Source organism: Dipodomys merriami, unplaced genomic scaffold (assembly GCF_024711535.1).
Source record: "Dipodomys merriami isolate MVZ:Mamm:240054 unplaced genomic scaffold, mDipMer1.0.p SCAF_284, whole genome shotgun sequence".
In the NCBI taxonomy this organism is placed as follows: domain Eukaryota; kingdom Metazoa; phylum Chordata; class Mammalia; order Rodentia; family Heteromyidae; genus Dipodomys; species Dipodomys merriami.
The window spans coordinates 194,361-202,581 of NW_027204315.1; the positions used below are offsets into that span (position 1 = coordinate 194,361).

The 8,221-nt window shown below is 33.0% G+C and overlaps 1 pseudogene; it reads right to left on the reverse strand.

Annotated features, from left to right (window-relative positions):
- Nucleotides 1-338: 338 nt before the first annotated feature.
- LOC138838595 (U6 spliceosomal RNA) lies at nucleotides 339-437 on the reverse strand (annotated as a pseudogene).
- Between the last annotated feature and the right edge of the window lie 7,784 nt (nucleotides 438-8,221).

Consider the following 8,221-nt stretch of genomic DNA (forward strand, 5'->3'; position numbering starts at 1 on the left):
TTTTATTTTTTCCTAGATAGAAAACTTTGAATTGTACATTGTTTTATAATATATAGGTTCCTTAATAAATGTGTACTTTCAGATTCATTCCATACAGAAACAGTTTAAGATTCATTTTTCCTAGGTCCTTATAGTATATTTCTTTGGAATAAAATGAAAAGGTTGCCTAATTTCAAAAGTTTTGTAAAGATTATGCTATGTAAAGCCTTTCTAAGGGGAAGATTTAATACACTAATGTCAAACCAAATTTCAGTTCTATGAATTACATGTATTGTTACACTTGTAATTTTGTAATCAACTTTTAATTATTGTTTTTCATTTCTTGCATCTGAAAAATGCAAAATATTGAATACTTCAAAAATTTTCATATCATCCTGTGCAATTGCCATGTTAATCTCTGTATTGTTGTAATTTGGTTATATGTGTTGCTGAAGCATGTAGTGTCCTCTAAAATTAAGTAGTTAATGATAAAATCTTTTTTTTTTTTTTTTTTGGTCAGGTCGCAGGGCCTGATCTCTGGGTCTGGGTGGTGTGCCTTAGCTCTTCAGCTCAAGGTAGCGCTCTACCAATTGAGCCACAGCATCACATTCGGCTTTTTTCTTTTTTGCTTATTTAGTGCTGAGGAATCGAAACCAGGGCCTCAGGCATGCAAGGCAAGCGCTCTACCACTGAGCCACCTTCCGAGCTCCTAATGATGCAATCTTTATACAGGCTTATATCTTTGGGTGCCTATTTATAATAAGGAAATTTAATTGTTCCTAACAATGCTACTGATCTTATTTCCCTAAAATTCTCTGTATAATGGAAAAAAATTATATTGTTCAATCGATTGCTCACATTTGCAATTTTTTTGTCAATGATTATTTTAAGTCTTTTTCATTCTAGATTTAATCATACTTTGAAGCATTTGTTGCTAAGTTCAAAGCAGATAGCTTTTTCAAGTACTTATTTATCCAACTGAGTTAGCTTTGTGGAGCTAATGGATTCAAAGTAAGCCTTGTTTAAGAGCTACTTCTAAACTTCTACAGCTTAAAATTTCGCAAATGAGGTCTTACTCGTACAAATGTCTGCCTGAGCCTTCACCTTTCTTCCATGTAGGAATAGACCAACAAGAATATCTTACCCTGACAGCATAGATTGTCTTACTGAAACAAAACGAATCTTAGTTGCAAGGGATCATAGAGACATGAACACTTCAGACAGAACTGTTCAGACTAGAAGTTAATTTATCAAAATAGAATTGTTTACTATATCTACCATTTCAAAAGTAGCTAAAGCAAAGAAGGTGAAAAAATTGTTCATATGCATGATTACCTAATGTCCTGACCTGACTACATTCCAACCAGATAGGAACTTACACTATTGCCTTTCTATCACCAAATATTTCCATAGATTCAGAAGAAGGCCATATGTTTCTTCTCAATATTAGGCCATATTATTTTTAATACCCCTCCTCTAGTGATTAATGTAAAATTTCACTGCAGCAGAAGTGGGTCCAAAAAATAGTTCCTGGAAGGATAGATCCATGATATGTCTACCAAGGCCAGGAAAACTTGACTTAGAGGTCAAATGTAATTCAGAAAAACATTAATTGAGAAGATCCTTAGTGCTTCAAAACACTGGCATTTTAGTACAGTATGGTCCTGTGGTATAAAAATGTTGTCATTTTAAAACCAATGATAACCTACATTTAATCTTAAAGTGTATTCCTTTTCAAATGAACTTTTTGAAATCACATTTGCCAAAATAACATTCGATAAGTAGATGATACTTAGTGACATTACAAGTTTTTCAAGTGTAGGGAGCAAGTTACAATAGAGTTGATTTATTTACCCAGCACTAATGCCAAACAGGTTCAACCATTAATTAAAGTCTAGAAATAGTACCTCGCACCATTTGTGTTGTTCAGTAGGTGCCTTCCAGAAATGTGTTAAATAGATCAGCCTCCCATATTTCAAACCCAAACGTTAGCTAATAAAGTAAATTTCATCACTTAATAAGGGACATTTTAAAAAGTCACAAATACTTGCCTTATCATATGTTGTTTTATGTTATCCCTATCTGTCTAACATAGTAAGAAATATGATTTTAAGTCTTGAATATGGGTACTCATCTGAGATGTGACAAACAAAATCAATCTTCTATTTTTCTTATTCCTCTATAGTACTAAATCTTAGTTTTCTTCTTTTTCCAAACTGTATAGGTAGTAGAAAGTATTATCCCATGTGAAATAAAATAATCACACACTATTTAACAAAACCATTTATAAAAATTAGTAGTTAGGATTACATTCTAAGTCATTTTTAAACTTTCTTTTTGACTAAAGATTAATCTTCTAAATGGATGAGACTATAATCATGTCTAGGTGCTTCAGGTCTCCAGTCTTGCAAATTGTTATTACAGATGAATGAATTATGGAAATATAAGCTGACATCAGTTCAAGTATATGCAGGATTGAACTCCATGGAATGTATATAAACTTTTCAAAGTATTGACAGTTTAATAGAATGACTATCAGGAAGTTGAAACCAGAGAGGAATAATAGTAAAGACATAGAATGAATTAAAAAATGGAACAAGGGGCAAGTACAGCTAGAATAGTCAATGTACACATGTGATAAAGGAAGTCATAAATCGGAAATAAGTCTTGGAGAAGGGGTTGTTTGAGAATGATAGAAGGAGCCACTGTGATCCAGGAGAATTAGATTATTAGATGGATATATTTAATTGTACCACGCTTGCACATCCTTTTGAAACTCAGTTAAAAAACACAACAACAAATAAAAACACACAAAAAACACAACCAAACAGCAATCTCTAGAGAGTGTGAATATGACCTCTAAAAATTTTTAAGCAGTTAATAGAGGGCAGTCTTGGTAAAAGCAAACAAAGCTGCTCAAAGAGGGCAGTTTGGGGTAGGGGAGGATTATGAAGAGGTTTAAATAGATTGTCTAAGGTTATAAATCACCCACATCTGCTGTAAATATTATCTTTCTTCTGTGAGTTCTCTTTTTCTGAACTGCATACTCCTGTCCTGAACCACAATTGATATCTTGTGAAGATAGAATGTAAGAAACAAGGTCAAGAACCCATTACTCCACTGGAGAGATAACAATCATCTACGTTTTCTCTCATCTCTCTTCAGTATTTTTTTCTTCTTACTTTTAAGTCAGTTTATTTTGAATTACATTTTCCTTCTTTGTTATGGCAAAGTAATTGGTCAAATAATTCACTAAATATTATTTGCCATTTTTTTCTATCATGCTGTTTAATTGACTAAGCGAGTCCATTAAACTTTTCTTTTGCATTTGGTTGCCATGAAATAACACCTATGTTAATGAAGACAAATCTAATGTAAAATTTGTCTCCAGAAAACTAGTCCAAGAAGGTGTAATCACAAATATTTGGCTATGTTTTTCTTTTTTCTTTTACCTTGAAAGTCTCCTTGTGTCTAAAGTGCTCAGAAATAAGTACTCCATCATTTTTTGGTTCAATCAATTCTAACCTCAAAGATATATTTTGCTAACAAGATGCATAGAGGAAACTGAAAAATACTCCATTTTTATCTTCTCTCTTAAGACTCTCCTTAGATACCATATTAGGAACAGTGAAGTTATTTTTGCAAAATTATTTCAATAGATTATTTTTCTCTTGGTCTTCTATTTGCTCAACAAGATGTATGACGAATAGATTTAAATCACCCATATCTAGGATGACAGTGTCTGTGACAAAAGGACAATGATTCTGTGTCCTACTTCAATGTCCTCTTTTTAGCTCTTGCCTGATTTCTAATTAATCATAGCTTCGTGGCTTAAAGTCTGGTGAAGCTGAAGGACTCTAAGCGCTCAGCCACTGCTACATCTTCATAGTTTCTCTTTTAAAGCTCTTTTAACTTGCCACATTTGGATGTGGAATTTATTTTCATGTCTTCATTCAATCAGTTCTGCATTGTAGTGAGCTAAATCGGCTGTGTAAAATCACGTTAGGTAGCAAAAATTTTAAGACAATGTATATCAAAAAGTTTTAGCCTCCCTTCACTGCTGAAACCAATACACTTACCCAGGGCTTCTAAGAACATTATTTCCTAATCTTTTCCATTTGCTCAATTCTTTTCTAAACCCAAAACTTTTTGCTCATGTAATAAGAGAATTCTTCACTATCTCATGTTAATAAGGATATTATATTTTGTATTTAATTTTTTGGGGGTGGATATTATATTTTGTGAGCCAATTAGAAATATGAAATCATTGGTTTCAAATACCCAATCAGATTTTTTTTTTCTGTTTTACTCCTTCACGTGCAAAGACATTGGGGAAAGTATTACAAACAGAAAAGTGTAAACCCAATACCTTCTATCATTGTGGAGGGAATTTTCTCCCTATATATTTTGACCCAAATTATCTTTTTTTTAGAAAATAACTGTTTGATAAACAAAGGTTAATTCACAAATTTTGATGCCTTCTTTTTTAAGAACTTTGTATTTAAATTCTACTAAAACCTTGTTTCACACAGTGAGAGTATATATCCTGGGTAAGGACAATTCGCAAGGGAATCTATAGGATTTACATCAAGTTTTCTGAGGTTTGTTTGTTTAGTATGAAAAAGAGCCATCTTCGCCCACATTGCTTCCTATCTACTACGTCTCCATGGATTTCTTTGCATGAAAGCCTAATAGCCCAGGCAATTTTAAATTTTCTTAATAGGCTTAGTTGTTAAAAATTTTGAACAATTAAAATTTACCTATTATAAGTTAAAAACTCTTTTGGAATTCTTTTATCAGAATGGCAAATTCACCAATCCTAATTCAACCTTTACCATAAAAATTTAACATGTTGTTTTCATGATTTTGTGTCCATGCAACAATTGTTTTCCAGTGGCCTTTTTATGTGTACATATGACTGTATAGGCTGATGCTTAGCAAAATGAACTCCAAGACATGGAAACAGATTTTTTTATTTGTGGTTGTTGTTTTTGATGTACTATGTTATTTCTATTTTCTTTGTGATTTTCCCTATGGTTTATCCCTGCTGTATTTGATTTTGTTACCCTGTGTATTGTGTATACATTTACCTTAATTAGGGAAGGGAAGAGGAACAACAAAGGGGCGAGACAAAGGACAAAGGGCAAACCAATGCAACAGCAATACTCACAAGACAATATTTTGGAAATGTACATTACAACTTGTGAGGGGTGAAGGGGCGAAGAAAACTGTGAGAAAAATGAGGGAGGGATAACAAGTTTTAAAAGTTATGTATTCACTACCTTACAATTTCTGTTACCCCACTGTACATCACTTTGATCATAGAATTTAAAAAATAAGCTGCATAAAATATAATTTCACTGTATTGGTACAGTAATTATTATTGTTTATATGTTACTATTTTAAAAATCAATGCTGTTTGGCAACTAATTTGAATTAATTACCCCTTCTTTATCAGAGGGTCATCAACTTGAATGTTATCCAACTAGACAATATTTTCACAATACACTTGCCAATATTTTGAAAAAAGAATAAATTTAGTACTTTCTCGTACTAAAACTGAAAACAGATTAATTCTATGGAAACCCATAACTTTTAAAAGTAAATAAGTTTTAAGAGGACAGAATATATGTGTTCTTCAAAATTCTTATGACTAATAACTACTTCATTTTAAAATTCTCAACATTCCATACCTGGGATATTCAAAACAGTACCTGTTTGCATGTTATGAAATTCTGCATTAGATACAGTTTCCAATGAGGCGTTGCAGATTGAGAAGTCAACAGAAAAATAGCCACATTCTGGTAGAGGATAAAACTATGAAGCATCTGTAATAATTAATTCTTCAAGAGTAAATAATTGTTCATCATAGTAAGCAATTATTCCTATGACCATCAATCCCAAGATTTATGCCATAAAGTCATCCTAGACATACAGTTTCCAACTTGTAAGGTGCACCTTAAAATTTCTTAATTCACATCATGAATAGCTTATCTCTATTGTGAAAAAATAGTACATCTCTGCTAATGTGATGCCCTCCTTATAATGGAAAGAACACCACAATAAACTGAGCTGCATCATTTTTCCCCCAGTGGTATTCTTGAGATCAGAACACTTGCAAATATTATTTATATTTATACTTTTTAACTATCATGGATATTCAGGATGCTTAGATCAGAAAGTTATGGTTCAAAGCCCACCTAGGCAGGAAGGTTTTTTAGATTCTTATCTCCAGTAACCTTCTCAGAAAAAGCCAGACACAGGAGGCACTGAGGATGAAGTAGTAGGGCACGAGCATTGAGCATAAATAGGCTCAGAGACAGTGTCCCAGCCCAGAGGTCAAGGTTTAGGACAAGGCAATAAAACAAAAACAAAAATGAAAACAAACCCCAAACCTAATATTTTTACCATTGTATAAAGAAGCTCATAATTAAGGAAATGGCTTCCTGTGTTACATTTAGGAAGAAGAAAGGAGATGTCACACAATTACTCTCTTCATAACATATTATACTACACCCTCAAAAAATTGCTTGTTCCAAACTTATAAATTGCTGTCATCATTTGTTGGCAACTCTGTCTAGATTATTCACATTATCATGTTATACATGAACTGTTGGAATTATCTATTAACTAAATTCTAATTGTAACTCTTGAAATTTTTTTCTAGGAAAATCATTTGTGAATTTTTCAATTAAACCGTCTACTTAAAAAGACTTTTGTGGTAGCCTATAAAACACGAAATTACAAATAAAACAAAAATATTTAATTTAAATCTCAATTCTAATTTAGCATGGTCTATAAAGTCCTACATTACATAACTGTGCTATTTCTCCAGGCTTAATCTTTTGTAATCCTTCATCAGTTCTTTGGAATCCAACAGAATGATGCTTACTTACTTTCTCATTTTTCTGCATGGGAATCATGAGCATTTTGCATATAGGAATATTCTGTAATGAAGAGAGCATTTAAAACAAGTGAGGATTATATATGTGTTGCATTTCAATAGGAAACTTGACTTCTTAAAACTTAGTGACAAAATTAGCCCAAACTTCCAACTGTGTATTCCTTTCTTGTTGTTTGGTTTGTTTTGAGACAAAACGATCCTACCTATTCCAAGGAAGGTATGACTATGTAATTCCACTCTCTAATCTCCTGTCTTAGTCTGAGTGCTCCAGTCTTGTATCACATTGCCCTGGCATAGTTTGTTGGTTTATTTAGTCTAGAAACATACTATTAATTCTGAACTTCTCTGATGATTTTATCCACTAGACTGACTGCTCAAAGTGTTTCTATACAATTTTCAAAGATGTTCTAACAATTGTCACAGATTATAAACATTTTCAGATGCACCTACAAGGTCTCTGATTCATTCCTCCATGGATCCGATCCCTTTAATATTTAGTTGACTCTCTTACTATATCTGGTCCCTACCTATGTAATATTCTCAATATTTTGGATAGAAAGTTCACTTGAGGACTTTCTAATATTAAAAATTGTCACATGATTCTAGTCTTAATCAGGACATATTTTCTATTATTTTCTAACTTTTCTACGTATTCTGAGAATTGCTTCATTTTGTATTTGTGTGTGCACTCATAAGTGCCTCTGTGTGTATGTGTATGTTTATATGTATGTATGCAAAAGCCTCAAGCTCTTATTAGCAATCTTGCTCCTGACTGGTATTCTAGCATTTGGCTGGTTAATTATAAGTAGTGTCCCAAAGCCTGTTCAGCCCAGGCTGGATGCAAACTGAACTTCCCAGACTCCTTTACATCCTTAGGTTTTATTTTTTCCAGGAGTATCAACTTTTCAGCTAAGAACATGTTTGTGAGTGTAAAGTCTAATATGTATCCCACATATTAAACTGAAGAATTCATATAAAGATAGATGTATATACACATTACATATCCTGAGTTTACACTGTTAGTAATGTGATTGTAAGCTGAGTGGTGATGAGATCTGAGAATTAGGGTTCAAAGAGAGCTCGGGTAGGAAAGTCCAGGAGACTATTTTTTCCAATAACTACCAGAAAACTGGAAGTTGCATTGTGGCTCAAGTGGGAGAGTACTAGCCTTGAGCTGAATAGCAGAGGGACAGCACCCAGTCCCAGAGTTGAATTGCCATGGTCAACAACAGCAAAAAAGAATATAAGAAAAAGAAAGAAATTTAATGTGATCGTAGCCACGAGGTTCAGTGCTAGGATAATCCCTGTTCTCTCAAGATGGACTCTTTTTTCCAATTA